Consider the following 23,267-nt stretch of genomic DNA (forward strand, 5'->3'; position numbering starts at 1 on the left):
AAGGCACTCACCTCACATAGAAAAGACCTATTGCTCATACGAAGACAAACCCTGAGCTATGGCAATCTATATCTGTTTGAATGATAAGTTTTAAGATACTTCTAGCTCTATGATATTTGGAAACAATCAGTTGATATGAGGTTTCTGATTATGTAAATGCGGGGATCTCTGATTCTTGAGCCTTCTCTTAGGCTCTTTTCCTTCTATTGACTTGTCCAGTCCAACTTCGATGTGACTGCTTCTGTTTTATCTTACATTTTTTGTTAAATCTCTTAGAAGCCTGTTTTTGTTTTTGTTTTGTTTTGTTTTTGTTTTTAAATAATGAGAAACAGAAAGGGAGTGAATTCTGAAGAGGGAGGAGGTAGAGAGGGAGTGGAAAGATTAGAGGGAAGGGAAGCCATAATTAAGAATGTTTACTTAGGAAAGAATATATTTTCAATACAAGAAGAAAACATACACACCCTACGACACACAACAACTAATCCTATTTATATAGAATAGAGGTTCTTGATCTTTCCAATGCTGCAACCCTTGCTCATTTTGTCATTGGCCTCAACTATAAAGTTATTTTGTTGCTGTTTTATTACTGTTATTTTGCTATGGTTATGACTCTCAGTGTAAATACCTGATATGTAGGATATGTGGTATATGACTTCCAAAGAGGGTACAACCCAGAGGTTGAGAACCATTGAAAAGCTCAGGCTAACATCTATTTGGAGTCTTCTACACTGTAGCATACTGAAGACTGCATCTTCACAGAAGGAAAGGTTGCCTAACCATGGAGGTCCAGCCATTGAAGGATGACAAGGATCTTTTAGACTGACCTTGTTTTATAAGTAGGTTAGTGGTAGAGCTACCTATTTTTTCTTCCTTCCATTTTTTATCTCATCGCATCTCTGTGCAATCAATGAAGGGAACAGACATGTACCTATGTGAAGCCCATTGTGGTGGAGTCAGGGCCATGGATGACTTACTTGTAGATGACTACAGGAGCTGAAGGCCAAGACTGAGTCTAGCCTGCGGAGATAGTCCATATTCAGTCAGAGCCCACACTGCCCATCAAAACGCTCTACTTCACATCTGACTCTCACGTCTGTTTCAAATAAGAGGGTAAGACCCCGTAACTGGAAGGGCTGACTGGTCAGGACTATTTGCAGTGGATTATCTGGAAGTTAGGCACACCCCTCGATAGAGCCTGGTCCCTACATCAGTCTTGGGCTGTTGTTGCTTCAGGATTGGCAAAAAACAGTCCAAGGAGCCTGAGATTTTGTTCTTCTTTCCCATCTCACCAGCTTCTATAATCCCCTTTCAAAGTGAGGGGTGCCAGAATGCAACTTCCTCCACTGCCTTGGGAAGCAATGGTGTTCTCCGTGTTTATCCTGTGTCTTCGGAAACCAAGTGGCTCCCATTCTAAGACATTCAAACAAAATTCAAAACAGTCCCCTTGGAGCAGAATTTCAAGGAAGTCCCCTGCTCGGCCCGCCAGCTTCATGGTTTTCATTCAAAGGAACTCCGGCTTCAGTCCTTTGAAACCTGGTTCAAGTAGAATAGCATTCTCCCACCCGTGTGAATCGCACTTCCTGTCCGCACAGCTTCTATAGCCTTGCCAGAAAGAGCGCTTACCCTCTAGTTCCTGATCTTTAAAAAAAAAAAATCTGGCTGGCCTATTTTAATATGCTAATCATCTCCATCTGTAAGTGCTTCCTAGCCTCTTTAGCTACTTTTGGCCCAAACTCAAATCCCAAGGATTCTTCCAAGACGCTGGGGGGGGGGGGGTGACGTTGAGCTTTACAGACAAGAAAACAAAGTGCATAAAGATTGATTAGAACCTTCCTATAACTAAATATAAATGCAGGCATCACATAGCAGTCAAAATTTTAAAACCAAATATTTTTTAAAGATAATGGATTTCGTGGGCTTTCTTTCTTCTTTTCTTTTCTTTCTTTCTTTGTTCTTTCTTTTTTTTCTAACTATGATAAATGTTGCTGAGTATACTTAAATGAGCAAATCACAAGAGTCTTTCTTCTATTCCAGACATGAAGAAAATCAGCATGTTGTCCTGTTGAAGGCTTCAGGCTTTCGGTAGACCACAACTATATTTTGTCCTCAGGCCATGTGTTTAGCTGTAAAAATTGCCTGGGTTACCACATGAAACCTCATACTGTGTGAGGAAGAAAATAATAACATCCTTGAAAGACGAACTACAGTTTCAGAATAATATGTTTACGTTGGCCTCTTGGACTTTGTTTTTTTTAAACAGAGAGGCGGGATTTAGCCCAAGTTCCAATATGGCATCCTCAGAGGAAGCAGTTGTTCTTTCCGGCTTGGGCCAGAAGCCAGTGGGCTAAAATCGGCGTCACCGATCGACCCGAGTGTGAAAAAAAAAAAGTTTCAAGACCACCCTTCTTTTTTAAAAATTTGAGATAGGGTCTCACTTTTTAGTCAAGACTGGCCTAGAGCTCTTTGTGTAGACCAGGCTGGCTTTGATCACACACATCTCCTTCTGCCTCTGCCTTTCAAGTGCTGAGATTAAAAACATGTATGTATTAGTAGGCTTGGCCTAGTTTCAAAGTGTTTTAATCAGTTTTACAAGAGACAAACTTTTGTCTTTCCATATTTAAAAAAATCAGATAACACTTTGTTCCTGCTTTTTTTCTTAAAGATTTATTTATTAATTATATATAAATAAACCCTTCAGACGCCCCAGAAGAGGGCATCAGATCTCATGACAGATGGTTGTGAGCTATCATGTGGTTGCTGGGATTTGAACTCAGGACCTCTGGAAGAGCAGGCAGTGCTCTTATCCACTGAGCCATCTCTCCAGCCCCTCCCTGTTGTTTTGTAAAATTAAAATAAAATGTTTTAACTGATAGGTGCAAGCATAAAAATTACATATGTCAATGAGTATAAAATGACATGTTGATAAATCCACGCATTAAAGAATATTTATGTATGGTTAAACATAACTGCTTTCTCAGACTGTCATTGTTTTGTGGTAAAAGCATTCAAAATCCTCCCCTCTCATTAAAGATCGAGCTTCTAATGTGGATCCAAATTTACCTTAATGTTCGATAGCACATCAGAATTTCATTCTCTTTGCAAAACTAAGGTGGAGAGCAGTTGAAGAAAACCCTCAAAGCTGACCTCTGACCTCCACACCCACAAACATCTAGCTGTACACAGGATACGTGCACACTGCACACTCACAGAGGACATGTACTGCATACACAGAGCAGAAGTCTCTACTATGAGACGTTGTTTTTCTAAAACTAGACTGCAGACTTAACTTTTTTCCAATTGCATTCATAACTAAAAAAATTATCAGTAACAGTCAAATTTAAAGAGAAGTTGAACTAACAGAATACTTATGTTGATGTCTCTGTGTGTGGTAGCAGGTAAGTTTAAACGTGTAATACTGTCATTATTCCAATTTTTAAAATATTTCTGTTCATATGAATGTACTGCCTGTATGAATGTGTGACCTCTCTGTGCCCCGTGCCTGCAGAAGTTAGAAGAGAGTCTGATTCGCTGGAATTATAAATGGTTATGAGACACCATGTGGTTGCTGGAAACTGAGCCCGGATCATCTGCAAGATCAGCAAGTGGCCTTGAGCACCGGCTGGGTCAAAACATAACATCCTGACTTTAAAACTGTCTGTCCCTACATTTTTCTCCCCATCTTTTCTCTCTGTTACTTAAAATATTTATGAGATTTTAAAAAATGGTCGTATTACCCAGGAGACCTGGAACTCAGACACATCACACACACACACACACACACACACATGCACTCACAAAGACCAAATATCCATGAAAAAAGTCAACTACATGAAGGGCGCATTTGTTGGTATAAATACTGCTTTTGCTTGACGGGGCTTAGACTCAATTTGTTCTGCCCTTTTTATCGTTCCTTCAGTTTGGCAAACAAACATTAGCTATGACCTAAATCATTTTGGTCAAATCATCTGGATGTGAGGTTAAAATGGCGACATGTTCACAATAGGCTCTTGAAGATTTATTGGATTCTATAACCCTTGATGGAATATTTCTTGGGCCAGTTTATTCATCTTTGAGTTAAAGGCATTCTTTTGGAGATTTACAATAGATGCTTTAGTTATATCATGTATGTTTGAATGACCTTTCTTGTATGTACACACACACACACACACACACACACACACACACACACACACACACTACTTTAAAAATTTTTTTCTCTCAGAAGCCTGTTTTTCTCTAATGAAAGGCAAGAAAAGGGTGGATCTGGAGGACGGGAGGTGGGAGAAACTGGGAAGAGTATACGAAGGGGAAATTATAATCAGAATATACTGTTAGAGAAAATCTATTTTCAACAAACAAATTGGTGTGTCAAGGTAAAAAAATATCTAGTCAAATTTTCTGTTGTGTTTATTCATAGTTTTGTCCACTTTTTATTTTTAGATGTTGTTTCTTTTTAAAATGTTCCAAGTGCCTTTTTCTTTCTGTTGAGGTGCTACAGATCTATCAGAGGCCCACATGGTTACTAGGGACTGCTCTTCCTCCGAGCTGTATCTTCACCCTTTTGTGTTTTTGATAAAGGTTCTTGCTGTGTGACTGTGTCTCCTTAAACTCTTGTTTGTCCTGAGCATTGGGGTCAGAGGTGCTCATCAATATGCCTGGCAATAAATACTTGGACGAGAACATACTCGTGCTTTGAAGTTTTGCTTTAGGAAGCATTGGGAGCAGGCTCCCTGTGCTGCACCCTGTAAGGCTTGCCACCCATTAGTCTGAGAAGGAGCTAAGTGGTTGCTTTGTCTTTCTTTTCTCTTACCTGGGTAGCCTCAGTGGGCCCTTGTGCCTGGTCTCTGCAGCATTGCTCATTGGCATAATGGTGCAACTCAACCAATAGGCTTTGAGCTTACAAGGCAGTTTCTGAAAGACAAGTATAGTGTGGGTGTCAGAGGGTTGAGTGGGCAAGCCTCAGGGGCCTGACTGAACACAATCACTCATCACATACAGCAGGTCTTGGGTAGAGGGCATGCTGCTGAGATACCGAATGATCCTGTGTAAGTGCACACTCATGTGTCAGTACACATTCGAGTCTTCCTGAATACATTTACCCTTTGCCTGCTCGAGTTTGTATTATGAGATAATTGAAAGTGTGGTGCCTGTGATCTAGACATAGGGCCCATCATTCCCTATGCTGTTGTTTAGGGAGACCATGCATTGTGCATCATCTCACAATGAAGGAAAAATGAGAACATTATGAACCTGTATTTTCTATGTGTACTGGTTGCTTTTCTTAATGCTGTTGAAAAAATATATCTTACAAAAGCCATTTAAACGTAACTGCTCACAGTTTGAGGGCACAAGCCATCCTTTCTGCGAAGTCACAGTGGCAGGAGAATGAAGCAGCTGGTCACATTTGCTCACAGTGAAGGGGCAGAGGGAGGCGATGTTAGCATTCACCAAGCTTTGTTCTCCTCTACAATTAGTACAGGACCCAACCTTGTACTAAGGGAAGGCTACCATCCACATTTCTGTGAGTATTACATTATAGTTATTTTAGTTAACCCAACCTTGATGTTGCTGAGAGCTTTGACATCTATAGGATTTGAGGTTGCGTCAGGTTAAAAGTCAGTGTTAAGCATCTACTAGGCAGTCTTTGTCTTAACAAATTTTGCCCATAACTGCATCAGTGTAGCGTCAAATGCAATTCAAATTCACTGTTCTCTGTGTTATCAATTGTTTCCTGCATGTTTGCCCTTCTGAGATGCACGGTGGGAATGTATAATATGTTCCCTTGATAGATTCTATTTGTATTGTATAGCAATTTAAACACACATGCGAATTAATATCAAAGAAAAGGCCATTGTGGATATAAACACCAGATGGATTCTATATATAAAACATCCTACAAGGGATTTATTTTGGAAGGAATCAATTATCCAAAGCATGGTGATGCATTCCAATTTGTTGCTAGAGCTTTGATTCTCATAGAATTTGTTACTTTCTTTGGTGCAAGTACGCAATACTCATGAAGCTATTACCTGCTAAATTCACCACAATGTTGATGTTCCTATTATGTATTATGACACATTTTGTAAGAAAGCTTAGTAAATGTAAATAATATATTAGCTGTATAATAGCCCATGCTCTAGTCAATGTTTTGTTCATTTGTAGAAACAAAGTCTCTATTTGCTACAAACTCAATCTCTCATCTGTTACTATATAGCCTTGGTTGTTAATCTTGGTGTCTTAGGATTTTACTGCTGTGAACAGACACAATGACCAAGGCAACCCTTATAAGGACAACATTTAATTGGGGTTGGCTTATAGGTCATAGGGTCAGTCCAGTATCATCAAGGTGGAAACATGGCAGCGTCCACTCAGACATGGTGCAGGAGGAGCTGGGAGTTCTACATCTTCATATGAAGGCTGCTCAGACAAGACTGGTTTCCAGGCCCATGCCCACAGTTACACAGCTATTCCAACAAGGCCATGCCTCCTGATAGTGCCGTTCCCTGGACCAAGCATATACAAACCATCACACTTGGGGATGAGTTTGCCCTGAGTGCTCGGATAAAGGTTGCAAGATATAAAATGTGTGGAACTGGCTAAGCTTGGCAACAGGGGACTAGGGCTCTAGTTCTAGTTATATCCCCTCTTGTGATTTGACCCAGGTCATGCACTGTTTTCATTTGTATGGTAGGTTTCAGGAAGATTTCCAGGTCCAGTTGAGTGACTATGTCATTTGTGTAGGAAGAGTCATGGAAGCAAGCTACAGTGTCACTGGGGATGTACTGGGGTCTGCTGTGATGTGCTATCATTGTCAGATGTGGCTACCTGTAGATGAGAGAGAGAGAGAGAGAGAGAGAGAGAGAGAGAGAGAGAGAGAGAGAAGAGAGAGAGAGAGAGAGAGAGAGAGAGAGAGAGAGAGAGAGAGAGGGAAAGAAGGAGGAGGAGGAGGAGGAGGAGGAGGAGGAGGAGGAGGAGGAAAGGAAATAAAACAAAGCCAAAGGGTCCCAGAGCAGAACTTTTACTATCACCTAAGTTTATCCAGCAAGGAATTAAGTCTCAGGTTCCTTTTATACGTGGGTCTGATTTATTTTGTATATAAGCCAAATGGTTTCTTTTCTTTACACATTAATGTCACCCCTCCACCCCCACGGTGATGACTTGACTTGGTAGGCTGCTTACTGTTCTGCTTGGGAAGTTGGACTTAAGGGCTGGCGAATTGTCTCAGTGGTTAAGCATGCTTGTTGCTCTTGCAGAGGAGCTGAGATTGATTCCAGCATCCACAGGACAGCTCACAACCATCTGTCACTTCAGTACCTGTGGATCCAAAGCCCTCTTCTGACACCTCCTCAGACACCAGGTGTACACATGGCGCACAGACACACACACAGGGAGAACACATTCATACACATAAAATAAATAACTATGAAACAATTAAAAACAATATCTTTTAAAAATCCAGACTACACAATAAAAGCCACTTAAGAAAGGGAGGGAGGCATAAGGTGGCAGCATGTGTGCAGTTAGAGTCAGGGGATGAATACTGGAGCTCAGCTGGCCTTCTCTTTTCTATTTTACTATATTTTATTCACTGTCTCATGGGATGGTAACACACAGTTAAGCTCCTCCGTAATATCTTTACAGATTCATCTTAGGGGGTGCTTCCCTATGTCTCAGGAATTTCTCTCTCCCCACTCCCTCCCTGGAATTGGGGGCACTTTGAGAGCGAGGTAGAAACCTAGTAAATAGGAACTCTCTGCAACCCATGACAATGACCCTAGTGAAGATTTCTAGTAACGGGGAACAGTGAGCCTGAACCGGCTGTCTTCTGTAACCAGGCAAGGCCTCAAGTACAGGGAAAGCAACCCAGCCACAGAGCGTTTTTCTGACAGACTGTCTTACGTGCAGAGTGTGCGGGGACTGGAGCCATGCAGAATCATCCAAGTCCAGAGAGATTTCCTTCAGGAATTGACAGGAACAGATGTAGAGCTCCAGAGGGCAGCGTTAGGTGGAGTGTGGAGAGCCCTGTGGAGAGTGGGAAACGGATCAGAGGAACCAGAGGGGTTAGAGACACGGCACACGAACACAGCCCACATGATCAATTGACCGAGACTTGTGGGAACTTGCAGAAACCAGGGAGCCTTTCGGGGTCTTACCTAGATCCTCTGCGTGTATGTCGTGGCTGAGTAGCTTGGTGTTCTTGTGCAAATCCTAACAGTGGGAGCAGGGGTCGTTCCTGACTCTTCCACTTGCTTAGGACCCTTCCTATTGGGCTGCCTTGTCCAGCCTTAATGTAGGTTCATGATCATATTGAAGCTTTGTTATGTTGTGTTAGGTTGAGTCCGTGGGAGGTCTGCTCTTTTCTGAAGACAGAGAGGTAGAGGTGGGTGGATCTAGGGGAAAGAGAGGAGATCCACAGTGGTGGGAGGAGAGGGGGAGGAGGGAAAAGAGACTTTTAATTTATGAGAATTCAACTTGAAATCTGCAACATTGTACCTTAGCTTCCTTGCCTTTTGGTAATAACTACTTTATTCCGTTCTATAAGGACTTTTTATTTAGAACTTTATGTTGCTAGAAAGATTTTTTTTTTTGAAAAGAAAATGGCTTGTGACTATGTTTTCTGAACTCTTCACCAAAGGTGTCTAGGGCTGGAGAGATGGCTCGGTGGTTAAGACCAATGACTGCTCCTCAAAAGATCCTGAGTTCAATTTCCAGCAACCACTTTGTCCACAACCATCTGTAATGGGATCTGATGCCCTCTTCTGGTGTGTCTGAAGACACTGACAGTGTACTCACATAAAATAAACAAATCTTTTAAAAAAGACAAAAACAAAACAAATGGTGTCTGTTTGGCTTTTTAGCAGCCTTGTAATTAACCTCAAGAAAATGTAATATTTCACATATACCATAAATACAAAAATAACCTTTTTTCTCATTTACTAGGAACTGTGCTGTCCTTGAACTCGTAACCCCTGACTAACTCTCAAACCTTGAGACCTCTACGGGATAAAAGTCTCTCTATTTGCTGCAGTGCTTTCAGAAGCCAAGCTCTGTTTAGTTGCAGTTCCTTCTCTGACTTTCAACAGAGGACGGCCACCCTGGTGGCTTTTCTTCTTTGTCACCCCTTTCTGGTTCCATGATCTGCCCTTGGCTTTGAGGACCACTTAAAAGAATTTGGATTTCGGGTGCTTTCTGCAGGCTTGGCTTCTGCGTATCCAGAGGTCTTCAGTATCTTGTTCCTCTAAGAATAGAACCTCATCCCCTTCCATTCTAAATTTCAAGACACACACTTACCATGAAGAGCCAAGTAGGGACCCACTCTTCTTATGTGAGAAATATTATGTCAGGTGAGGATGAGTTGATTTGTGTTTTACTCTGAGTTCAGAACAATTAATTACATGCTTGCAAAGGGGTAAGGATTATTCTACTAGATGGGAAAAAATGTTCAATCTTCAAAAGAAGCAAGACACAGAATAATGTGAAATCTACAATCAAAGGAAGCTTTTACAGTCAGAATACAGTGGCTCAGACAGAGAATGTGGCCCATTTCTCACTGCTTGGTGAACCTGGAATGGCAACCTGTATGGTCAAGCAATACTATGCATTTGCTGCAGTGACCTCATCGGAGCAAGTACTTGACTCGACCAAGAGATGGCATGTGTGTTCACAAGGTACGGAGAGTTCAGCTAGGCCATGGTCTTTGGATTTTCTCTGCATGAATTCAGGCACAAAGAACAAAGACTAGGCTAACACTTTTGTGCATTTAAGTCAGAGAAAGTGGTCGTCACGAACCAGCACTGACACCCGCCGAGGTCTCTGCTGCATCACCAACAGACACACGGAGCTAGGTACTACTTCTGCGCCAGGGCTTGGGGTGAGCTCCAGGGGAACGAACTGTCTTGTGAAAGGAACAGGCTTCTGAAACTTAAAAATCATGGTTCAGAATAAAGGACAGAAAACAATGTCTGCTGCTACTCCCAGAGAATGGTTGGTGAGGCCAAGAACTCTGTTTTGGCCTCCATGGATACACAGTGTGGAGAAGAGATGTGTCCCCTGCATCCATTCTTCTCACAGGAGCAGTTGGACCTATGGTTCACTGGGGAGTGAGTCACAGACTTTAGAGTATAAAGGGAACTGTAGCACGTAGCACATTTATTTCTCTGACCAATGCATGACGTGCTTCAGTCATGTCCCCCCTAACACACAACAGAACAACTCTGTGACTCAGCACGTTTAAATGGCAATAATAGCAAACTAACTCAAACTGCTTTGGCCTAAAGGAGACTTAAATTAGGAGGCCAGATAAACAGCATTAAAGCCTTCTGAGAACTATCTGGTCCTGGTTGTCACCAGGACTGTCTTTATATCTCTTGCCCACTCTGTATTTTGTGTTTACTGTTTCCATAGAGCACTCTGCGTACAAACATCTGTCCTTCCCAAGACTCAGACAACATTTCTTACCAAAGCAAAAGGAAACCCCTTTGCTTTGTTCCAATAACTTTAAAAAGTTTATAAATCCAGGGATAGATTCTAAAGAACACATATGGAGATTTGTGACCCTGCAGGAAGAGAATCAAGGAAAGATGCTGTTGCTGTAATAGTGGGGGACGTATGTGGCTGGACCGTGATGGAGGGACAGAGGAGAAGACAAAGTGGAAGCCCTTTTAAAGGGAGGTGCATCGCAAGCGAACCTTCCACAGTATCATGTCATGTAACTGCTAAGTGCTTCATTCAAACCCACCTCCTGGTAACAGGACCTTTGTCTACAAAGTCTATGAACAAAAGATAAATCTGTACAAACTTAGAAGCTCCAGGTAGAAGCAGCTCCCTACATAAGGACTTTCCCTCTACCTTTTGAAGGCAGTATCTCTTAAAGTTTTTTTTTTTTTTTTTTTTTTGGCATGGTTTTCATTTTCCAATTTTGTCTTTCCACTGGACTGTTACTCCTTTAATTATATTTCTTGGGAGTTCATTTAAATGTCCATGAGCTCAATTAAAGTGTCTTTCTTTAGTGTTTCAAAACAAACTTCAATCATATTTCTCCACGAAGACAGCTTTCGTAGCAGTCCCTGAAGCTAGGCACTGTTTTTCATGAATGATTAGAATTGCAGATGAATCTATGGCACCATTTTCTGGAACATTTGGATTTAAAAATACTCACATGAGAGTATTTTGTTAATGATTTTGAACTGTGGAGTGTGTTAATTAATGAAAATGAATAAGTCCCTGTCCAATGTTGTAACATAAAATTCTTCGACTGGTATGAGGAAGGGTGCCGAGAAAATGGTCAGTAGAAAAATAACCCATAAACTCTTTAAACCAGTTTCTTCTCCATCTCCTTCCCCTCCTCCTCTTCCTCCTTTCTCTCTCTCTCACTGAAAATAGATTCTTCTCTTATACAGTACATCCCAACTACAATGTTTCCTTTCTCCACTCTTCCTAGCTACTCCTCCCACCTGTCCTTCCTCCCAGATTAACCGCCCTTCCATTCCTTTTCATTAAAGAGCAAGCTTCCATGAGACAACAACCGGGCGTGACAAAATAAGACAAGGAAAAAGCCCTCATATCAACAAGGCAACTGAACAAGGGAACCCAATAGGAGGAAAGGGAATCTCAAGAGCAGGCAAGAGTCAGACACACTCTCCCTCTCCTTCCCCCTCCCTCTCACTGTCCTAACTTAATGTGCTTGGTATGTCTTAACCAGGCACCTTCTCAGCATTTTTGCTTTTTTGCAAAACCTTCTCTCTCATTCTCTAGTCCGTAGCGTGAGACAATTAGGAATGGCAGCTGTCAGCTTCACTGCTCTGTCCACCCAGCTGTCAGGATGGATGTGGGGGCCAGGCTTTCCTCATCCGTACTTCACAGACAAGCATCTGGGCAGTTGCCTATCAGTCCATCTGCCAACGCCAAGCCAAAGCACATAAGAATTTCATAAGGCGATGCTCACGCCATGGCAGTGATAATGAGCTTTAGAAGAGAGGTACCCTTTCCCCTCACACATCTTAGCTTTATGAAATATTTATTGGTAAAAATTACCATGAATGAAATGTAAGCACTTAATAGGTCCACGTGAAAATGTTTTTGGGAAGCTGGAACCTTTTGGGAGAAATATAACTCTCCAAATTGAAAGGGAATATCAGTAGTCATTTGATTTGTCTTTTCAGACCAACAAGTTGCAGATTGGGCCAGAAAAGTGCTTTAGAGTCTCAGTCTGAACTCCCTCTTGAGATAGAAAACTAGCCTTTGTGATAGGAAGCATGGTTAGTAAGGCTGAAAATTGGGATGGGAAAAAAAATCAGAAAAGTGCTTCCAGAGAATGATAGTTCGAAGTCCACTACCACTGCCACCTCCTTCATTTTAAGGTAACTCAATGATGAGCCTCTGTCTATGATGGGGATGCTTTGAATATAGGGTGGTTAGATCAATTCAGAGATCTTCAAGAAGTTCTAAGATACCAACCAACCAATAACAAACTAACCAACCAACCAAACAAACAAACCAACCAATCAACCAACCAACAAACAACAACAACAACAACAAAATTGTGGACTTAAATACCTCTGACCAAGACTTAGGAATATAAACACACACACACACACACACACACACACACACACACACACACACACACACATTTATATGTGTATATATGTACATCTATGTATGTATATAAACATCCAATTTAGATCTGCATTCTATTTTCAAGACATTTCATTATATAAATGAAAGCATTCCAGAATCTAGGAAATATATGTATTTTTTATGTATATATGCTGAGGATGTATAGTCTACAACTTGCTTCTAGTTAGCATTATAAGGAGGAGACTGTAGTTCTACGTTGTCCCGTCTGATTCATTTTACATCTTCACACATTTACACAGACATAAGTCATCTTACCTTTCTTCATGTGCAAGCATTTACATATGGCACCTTCATAATTAAAAATTTCAAAAGCATTTGAAATGCTCAAAAATCTGAAAAATTTAGCATGCCGATATGATACTAAATGTGGAAAATCCAATGGCATTTTACAACATATATTAATATTTTTAAAGCATTAAATAAATTACATTAAAATTCTGTACATAAACTACACACAGAGCATCAATGGATTCTGTGTTTAGACTTGAATCTCATTCCCAAGGCATCTCATTATATAAATGAAAGTGTTCCAGAATCTAGAAAAAAAAATTGATAGAGCAAACAATTCTGGTCCCAGGTATTTTGCACAAGAGACACTAACCCTCTAATGGAATTATCCTTTAACAGTTAAAATACTGAGTTCAGTATTGTTTCAGAGTCCGAAGCACAACCTGTGAAGGATGCCTCTTGATAAATTTGAACACCTGTAAAGTCATTGAACATACAGGAGCACCCCCAGTCCCCGCTCTCTAGCCTGCCTAAGGTAGCAGGTGACATCACGCCTCTCATATTCTTCGTATTCACTTGTACAGTTCATAACTGGAAGTTTCCCTGGGAACATCCCTGCTACATATAGCCAAGGGCTTTCTGTCCACATAGGTTGGCCAGGTCAGATCACCAGCTGCTAATGACAGGAGGCAGAGAGCAGGCAAATCAGCTGCCTACACTGTCAGTTCAGGATCCGGATCCAGGGCTGAGATAGAGTAGGTGCTTTTTGTTGAACCTCTTCCCTCTGATGTCTCATTCCCCTGCCATTGTCCCCTGCAATTAAACACAAGTCACAGAAATTCTCACTTTTACTTCTGCCTCTGGTGGATGTTAAAATAACATATCAAATACTGTATTAATCAAAGACCTCCTTCCCTCTTCTTAACCAGGAAGAATTACTATGTGGTGTTTGCATTCACCATCATATGTAGATTTTGGTTAAGTTGTACCATAAGCATAAAAAATGGATCAATAAATCTATGTTCTCCAGCTTCAGTTTGATGTTAGCTACTCTTTGGTGTCCTGGTAAGTAAAGTGAACTACGTGAGTGGCCAAACAAATACATTTATAGAGACTTGACAGGCAGCTCACATCAATTTTAGGAAGACACTATTTATTTGACACACACTATATATATCCAAAAGATGCTCCAACATATAACAAGGACACATGTTCCAAGCAGCCTTATTTATAATAGCCAGAAGCTGAAAAGAACCCAGATGTCCTTCAACAGAGGAATGGATACAGAAAGTGTGGGACGTTTACACAGTGGATTACTACTCAGCTATTAGAAACAATGACTTCATGACATTTTTAGGCAAATGGATGGAACTAGAAAATATCATCCTGAGTGAGCTAACCCGACCACAAAAGAACACACGTTGTATATACTCATTGATAAGCAGATATTAGCCTGAAAGCTCACAATGCCAATGATTGTGGGCAACAAACCACAGACCATATGTAGCTTAGAAGGAAGGAAGACCAGGGAGTGGACATTTCAGTCCTGCACTGGGTTCTTTCCAGCTTCTGGCTATTATAAATAATGCTGCTATAAACATGGTGGAACATGTGTCCTTGTTATAGGTTGGAGCATCTTTGGGGTATATACCCAGGAGTGGAATGACTGGGTTTTCAGGTATTACTATGCAGAACGCTAGTCTTATAAATAGCTTTTATCCTTCAATGTAATAATGCCAACCTCATCTTCATGCAGAGTAGCATAGAAATCTTTAAATAAAATATGCGATATTGTGTTCTATTTCATGTGCTGTGTTAATTTTAATTCATCACATCAGCATAATAATAGGTTAGCAAAGAGGAGTTGTGAGGGTGACTTAATTCTATTCCAGAGCATCCATTGCAGCTCTTACTTGGCCACTCAGCTGATGCTTGGACACTACTGGCAGGAAACTCATCATCTCTGCTTACCGTGCTACTGAATGGAATAAGGCAGTTTAATCATCAGATGAATGATAAGACAGGTAACTTCTGTGGTCGTCTACAGCCATGGAATCTACTTTTGTACCTTTTGTGTTTCCTAATTATATGTTGTTAATGAGATTGTCTTCCATCTGCTGGTCACTTTTTATACATAGCTATTGATGGTTTCCTACTGAACTGTATAATCCCAAACTAAACAACAAAAATTTTCACAGTTGTAGATCGGAAGCCATAGTCTATTCAGTAGGAACCTCTATCTCTGTGTTACAGAGGCACTACACACTAATGGAGAATATAAAAATGCATATATGTAGCATGCAGTTTTTAAGGAAAAGGAACCACACTATACCAGCTAGGCACTGGCATTAGCAGTCTCACCCACCCCCATAGACAACCCCAAGTGGCCTTCTGCCCTGGTTCCCCCAACCAGCCTGCTGCCAAGCCATTCTGGTCTTCCCAGGCCATTCACCCCCATGTGGCTAGCCTGCAGAAAACTAGCTACCACTTGATCAGATGCTATCAGATCATGATAGCACTAGAGATTTATAATATACCAGCCAGATTTCTTTCCTTCCCTTTTTCTTTTTTATTGGATATGGATATATATATATATATATATATATATATATATATATATATATATATATATATATATATATATATATATATATATCATCTCAAATGTTATCTCTTTTTCTAGTTTCCCCTCTGGAGTCCCCCATACCTTCTCCCCTCCTGCTGCCTCTATGAGAGTGCCCCTCCACACATTCCCTCCCATCTCCCTGCCCTGTCCTAGCATTCCATGACACTGGGGCTTTGAGCCTTTACAGGCCCAAGGGCCTCTCCTCTTCTTGATACCCTATAAGGCCATCCTCTGCTACATATGTGGCTGAAGCCCTGAGCCCTCCATGTGTACTCTTTGGTCAGTGGTTTAGTCTCTGGGAGCTTGGGGGGGGGTCTGGTTGGTTGATATTGTTGTTCTTCCTATGGGGTTGCAAACTCCTTCAGCTTCTTCAGTCCTTTATCTAATTCCTCCACTGGGAAACCTGTTCTAAGTCCAGTGGTTGGTTGAAAGCATCTGACTCTGTATATTTCAGACTCTGGCAAAGCCTCTCAGGAGACAGCCATATCAGGTTCCTGTCAGCATGCCCTTCTTGGCACCCTCAATAGTGTCTGGGTTTGGTGACTGTATATGGGATGGATCCCCAGGTGAGACAGTCTCTCAATGACTCTCAGTGTCTTCTCCAAACTTTGTCACTGTATTTCCTCCTGTGAATATTTTGTTTCCCTTTCTAAGAAGGACTGAAGCAACTACTCCTAGTCTTGCTTCTTGAGCTTCATGTGTCTGTGAGTTGTATCTTGGGTAATCCAAGCTCTGGGGGCTACTATCCACTTATCAGTGAGTGCATACCATGTGTGTTTTTTGTGACTGGGTTACCTCACTCAGGATATTTTCTAGTTCCATCCATTTGCCTAAAAATATCATGAAGTCATTGTTTTTAATAGCTGAGTAGTACTCCATTGTGTAAATGTACCACATTTTCTGTATCCATTCCTCTGTTAAAGGAAACCTGGGTTCTTTCCAGCCTCTGGCTATTATAAATAAGGCTGCTATGAACATAGTAGAACACGTATCCTTGTTATATGTTGGAGCATCTTTTTATTTTATTTTATTTTATTTTATTAGACACTTCCTCTATTTTGTAAAATAGAATTAACAATGCAGGAGAGAGCCACAAGGGATACAAATGACTCCAGAGTCTAGATTCCTTCCTGTGACTGGCAGCTGTCATTATGTGCTTCAATCCTGAACAAAATACCAGTTTACAGCCTAAATTCAAACATGACAATAAAATACATCCTGTGTTCCAAGTTGCTGGTAATAAATATTTACATTTAAAAAAATAGGTTTTGTGGGTTTGCTTTTTAAAAAGACACGGCATGCTTTATTTAGTACACAGAATATGGAAAAAATCATGTTGCAGGATCACCACCCAGTAGTATGAAATGGCCATTTGTATTCAGGAATGCCTTTCCTCAGGGGCACCAACATGATCTTCCTTGGGTGATGTTCAAGTATGTTTCTCAGAACACTCTATCTACTGTGTCTAGTAAGAAGCAGTGCTCTCTAACATCTGCAGTTTTTAATATCTTCTGTACCCACCACCACCACCTCCATATGAATCTCCATAGCCCCCTCCTCTCCCACCATAGCCCCCTCCTCTCCCACCATAGCCCCCTCCTCTCCCACCATAGCCCCCTCCTCTCCCACCATAGCCCCCTCCTCTCCCACCATAGCCCCCTCCTCTCCCACCATAGCCCCCTCCTCTCCCACCATAGCCCCCTCCTCTCCCACCATAGCCCCCTCCTCTCCCACCATAGCCCCCTCCTCTCCCACCATAGCCCCCTCCTCTCCCACCATAGCCCCCTCCTCTCCCACCATAGCCCCCTCCTCTCCCACCATAGCCCCCTCTTCCACTATAATCTCCCCTCCCACCATAATCTCCCCTGCTTTGGAAACCTCCTCGGCCACCCCCTCCTCCACCTCTTCCTCCCCCACCACCTCCTCTACCACCACCTCCATCACCCCAGCCACCCCTACCTCCGCCTTCTTGTCTCTTCTGCCAGGGGGGCATTTCAGGGGGTGGTGGTTCAATTTCCTTTGGCCGTCCTCCCCTGTCTGGAACCCTTCCCATAAGCACCTTATTAATGGCGCATGCAGTCTTCTCCCGGCTGATACCACTGCTTGTCCTGATGATCTTAGAGAGATCTTCACGGGCAGCCAGCAGATGTGCCAATGTGACAGTTGTTTTGGGTGACAAAGCATACCTCTTGGACTGGTAAATTCTTGCTATGTTATCTGTTTTCGCCTTGGCTCGGTCGGAGCATCCGAAGGACTGCACCGTCACATCCAATCATTTCATTAACATCCGCCTGCAGCACTCATATTCACAGGAAAGAGCATCGTTAATTCTTCCCAGTTTTTCTGCCTGTTCAGAACTTAAATCAACCTTTAGCAATGGTTTTCCCACATGGTTTTTCTGGACTTTAGAGAGAATATCCTTCACCTTTGATTCCACTTGGCTCAGCAGAAGTGGAATGTCTGAAGTGTCTGACTTGGGGACCCCGAGGGCATCACATACAGCTTGAACTTCCTGGCAAATTTCACTGTTTTTATCTACCTGAGAATTCTTATGTTTCTTCTTCTGTCATATTTGTAAAGCTTGAAGTTCTGTACTTAAAAACAACAGAAGTTTCAAGCAGTCATCCTTCTTCGTGAGGCGCTCCTTAATATCTCCTGACACGAGTACCGAGTATGGACAGGACATCTCCTTTAAAAACCCACTGATCTCAAGCTGGAAGCTCTCTAGGTCATCTCGCCCAGCTGACGTGATGCTTTCTTCCAGGTTGCATAAGGACTTTATCTGGGAGCCTAACCAAACGCAAAGCTCCGAAAACTCAGGTGAGGACAGCCCACCCTCTGCTGCACTGGAGAGCACCTGTTCCTCTAACAGTGGGCCCTTATACCCCAGGGCCTCCAGCGTGTCCAGAACATCCCCCTCCATGCTAGTTTCGGGCCGAGCTCTGGCCCTCTCATGGTCGCTTGGCCCAAAGCTGTTCGTCACTCTCGGAGCATCTTTTTAGTATATGCCCAGCGAGATTTATAATGATAACTCTCTAGCCCCAAAATGCCTCCCCCCCAAAAAACACAAAACACAAAACTCAACAAGTGTGCCCTACATTACTCTATTGCCCATTATGAGATCCCTATTTATGGCTCGTAGGGGCCACATGGTTCCGGTTCATCTTCTTTCTCCATGTTCTTTCATCTCCCATCTCCTCTATCCTCTTCTTCCTTTTTCCCCCTCTCTAAAACGTTCAGTTTTTCCTTTTTCTTCCACTGCGCAATCACAAGCTCTAGCCTTATCTGAACAATTAGGATTTCACCTGACCTCACTTCAGTATTGGCACTTTTGAGGGATCAGAAAATACAAACAGCAATCTACAACACAGATACACTACCTTCAAAAACTTTCACACATCTCCACATCCAAGTTTTAACCCTTTTTCATAAAACGTTTAAATTCATGCTAAAAGAATCTGTTTTGGTTCTGTTTCTCAGACTTTGTAAGGCAAGGAATACAGTTTTCTTTCAATCTGAATAGAAGTGAAATTCCAAGACAATTTCTAGGGCACACAAAAAGAGAGCAGAGCAGATTGCCAATGTGATGATGCCAGAGGATGCTCTGCATCCACCTCTGCTTCTATACTGCTGTGTCTATTCATATCGCCTCTATTTATAGCAGCATGCATGGAGACATATGCATTGAGATCACTAAATTAAGTATCACATACAGTTAAGCAAGAAAAATAAAAGAGACTGGCTCTTGCATGGCATCATTATACCTTTATAACAAAATGAGTCATTTTTTTCAAAGCTGTGTTTTACCTGCACTAAAGTTACTGCGTTATCTAACTATTAAGCATTTCCCTTACAGGTTTACCAGGTGGCTCTTATCACATCTATAAAACATAAGCAGAAGGGGTGACATGCATTCTTATTGGTACTCACTTATAAGTGGATATTAACCATAATGTACAGGATAACCAAGTCCATTAGTCTACAGACCCAAGGAAGCCAAGTAACAAGGAGGGCCCAAGGAAAGATGTTTTAATCTCACTGATAGGGAGAAATAAAATCAACATAAGGGACAGAGGGAAGGAGGAAATAGGGTGGGAGAGGGAATAGGAAGGGAACAGGAAGGCTTGTGTCTGGGGAGGATGGAAGGAGAAAGAACTGTTAAAGAGTGGGGGTGGGGATCTCTTGGACTAGCTAGACACCTAGGACAATGGAAACTATTTGAGGAACCTATGAGAGTCACCCTAATTAAGGCTCCCTAATAAGGAATATGAGACCTGAAATGGCCACTTCCTGTAACCAGAAAGACTTCCATGGAAGGCTGGGGATACCAAATTAGCCACAGAACATTGGACACACAATCTGTCCTGTTTAGATGTTCAGGGATAAAGATAGAGCATAAATTGAGGTACTTGCCACCCAATGACTGGCTGAATTTGAGCCCATGCTGTGAGAGAGTGTCCATTCCTCACACAAGCCAGCAGGGGATGGAAACAGCAGAACATTAGGCAGAGCTCAGGGAGCCTTGTAGAAGAGGGGAGGAAGGATTAAAGAAGCCAGAGTGGTCAAGAACACCACAAGAAAACCCATGGAATCAACTGGCCTCTAGGGACTCACAGAGACTGATTCACCAACCAGAGAGGATGCATGGGACAGGCCTACATCCCTTACATGTAACAGACCTTCAGCTTGATCTTCATGTGGGTTTCCTAACAACAGGAACTGTCAGCCTTTGGATCCTTTCCCATAACTTGGTTGCCTTGTCTATGCTCAATAAATAAAGATGTTCCTAATCCTACTGTACTTGATGGCCAGGGAGGGTTGTTATCCGTGGGAAGCCTTCCCTTCTCTTAAGAGAAAGGGGGGAGGATGGGGGATGGTGAAGTGAGAGGGAGGAAGGAGGAGGAGAGAGGGAAAGCTGTGATCTGGATGTAAGGTAAATAAATAAGTTTATTTATTTATTTATTTATTTCTAATACATTTTTTAAGGTTGTAATTAAGTATTTGTGGGTACATATACATACACATATGTATATATGTAACAATAATATAGGAAAAGAGGCTATTAATTTGAGGGGATAGGAGAGAGACTAGGAGGGGCTGTAGAAAGGAAAGGGGGGATGTGATACAGTTCTAGATTAATTAAAATATGTTATTTTTTGTTGAGCTTCACACAGTCTATGAGTTGTTTCTGGGGTGTTCAGAGCTTTTGGGGGCTAGTATCCCATTATTAGTGACTGCATATTATGTCTGTTTTTTTTGTGACTGGGTTATCTCACTCAGGATGATATTCTCTAGATGCATCCATTTTCTTAAGAATTTCATTAAGTCATTGTTTTTGATAGCTGAGTAGTACTCCATTGTGTAAATGTACCACAATTTTTGTATCCATTCATCTACTGAAGGACATCTGGGTTCATTCCAGCTTCTGGCTATTATAAATAGAGCTTCAATGAACATTGTGGTGCATGTATCTTTGTTGTATGTTGGAGGTAAATAAATAAGTTAATTAATAAAAAATATTCTATGTAGCTCAATAGATACTTTGTTCCAACCATAGACATAGACACTAAAATAAAGCACATAAACATTTATAGTGTGGTAATTTCTGTAAATTCTAAAAACTTTTCCACTTAATTGTTTGTAGACACAAAGTATTTACTCTATCATAACATATTTAAAGATATCATATCTTTCTCATTAAAAATAAAATTTATGCCTGACAACGTTACCATAATAAAGATTTTTCTATTTGATAATCAGTCTTAGGAAAGGCAAGACTCAGACTCTTGTAGCTAATTAAAAAAAACATAAGTGCAAATAATAATATCAGTTTATTGATATACTTAATCTTCAGGTTTCAGAATGTTGCTAGTTAGAAAATTTCAACTAACCCCATGGGCTATCTAAGAGTCACGCATTGCTAAAAGTGAATACACAGTCGATATTTCTCATTCTAAAGTGTATGGAGTACATACACTAAAGCCAGAAGGTAAAAAGATACTTACTTGAATGCATTAAAAAAAGAAAAAGAAAAAAAAAAAAAAAAAAAACACCAAACAACAACAATGAGAAAAGCCCTGATGTTTCACAGTAATGAATACTTTGGTTATATATATTTGTAAGCACCCGAAGAATGAAGTCGATAGGAAGTCTTTATATTTAAATGTATTACATGTATATAAAGTAAAATTATTCAAATTTGGGAAAATATTAAAATTTATTTTTATGGTGAAAATACGTTAAAATATTTTTAATACACATACCTACTACATTGTGTGTGTGTGTGTGTGTGTGTGTGTGTGTATGCATGGCAGCAAATCTACTATGTTGTGTGTGGAAAATAAGTCTCTGTTTCCCATATGTGGACTAGGGTCTGAGCTCAAGTAATCTGACTTGGTAATAAATACATTACCACTGAGCCATTTTGCTGATCCTGAGTATACTTGAAAAATACTTATTTACCTAAAATTTTATAGTTTTGTTTGCAAATTACCAGAATACTCACAATTGCTAATTACATGGAAGTTAAGATATTCCATACTTTTTATATTATCATTCATTGTAAGAGAACATTTTGTTGTTTCATGGGTATGAATTCAAATTTATTGGACATTTAACGAAATTTTGTAAGTAACCACATTTTGTGTAAGTAAAAATTTCAAAGGGAATCAATTTAGAAAGCTGTGTCTTAATGCCACTTTTCTAATTTAGGTGTTTGTAGTTAAACAATATGTAAATTTTGTCACTGAAAAGATCTTTACATTTAGAAGTATTTAAAGGTGTATCCTGTTTGTCTCATAAGAGCTTTATGTGTAGATAAACTGCTGACTGCACATTACCAGTCTTTAGCTGGGCAATTATATCTTCCCAGGAACAGTTTGGGAGACCGAGGCAGAAGGATCTAGACCAGTCGTTCTCAACTCATGGTTCCCAATCTTTGTAGCAATTGAGTGACCTTTTTACAGGGTTGCCAGGACCATCAGAAAAACACAGATATTTAATTACAATTCATAACAGTAGCAAGATCACAGTTACGAAGTATCAGTGAAAATAATTTTATAAGTGATAGTCACCACAGCATGAGAAGCTGTAGTAAAGGGTCACAGCATTAGGAAAGTTGAGAACCACTGGGCTAGAGTTTGAGCTTAGTCTACAATACCTAGTAAGTTCTCAGCGAGCCTGAACACCTTTGGGGATCAACCAAAGGCAAAAACAAAAGCCTGTAAGCTTTGGGAGTTGCAAAAAAACTATCTTAAAAATTATGCTCGTGTTGTCCTCTAAGAGGCTCCACCCAGCAGCTGACTCAGACGAATACAGACACCCACAGCCAAGTAATGAGTGGATCTGGACAACTCTGAAAGAAGAATAAAAGGAAAGATTCCAGGTCCTGAAAGGGTAGGAACAGCAAGAGTGACAGAGTCAACTAACTCTGAGGACCCTCAAAAGTCTGAATCACCAACCAAAGAACACACACGGGCTGGACCTGGGCCTCCCCACACATAGGTAGCAGTTGTGCTGTTTGGTCTTCATGTAGATCCTAAACAACTGGAACAGGGGCTGTCCTAAAAGCTGTTGCCTGTATGTGGGATATATTCTTCTAGGGAGGCTGCATTGTCTGCCCTCAGTGGGAGAGGAAGTGCTTAGCCATACAGAAGCTTGAAGTGCCAGGGTTGGGAGATACCTAGGGGTGATCCACCGACTCAGAGAAAATGGGGGTGAAAGGATAAAAAATAGCCTAACCCCTCCAAGGACCCCAAGCTACCTCACTCTAAAG

General features: G+C 41.2%; 1 pseudogene across 1 annotated transcript; it reads right to left on the reverse strand.

Moving 5' to 3' along the window:
* Positions 1 to 16,994: 16,994 nt before the first annotated feature.
* LOC308435717 (protein FAM98B-like) lies at positions 16,995 to 18,448 on the reverse strand (annotated as a pseudogene). Its single transcript has 2 exons — positions 17,372 to 18,448; positions 16,995 to 17,239 (listed from the first exon to the last, which is right to left on the reverse strand). The product of its transcript is annotated as a protein FAM98B-like (transcript).
* Positions 18,449 to 23,267: the final 4,819 nt, after the last annotated feature.

The sequence above is a fragment of the Micromys minutus genome (genome assembly GCF_963924665.1).
Source record: "Micromys minutus genome assembly, chromosome: 23".
NCBI lineage: Eukaryota > Metazoa > Chordata > Mammalia > Rodentia > Muridae > Micromys > Micromys minutus.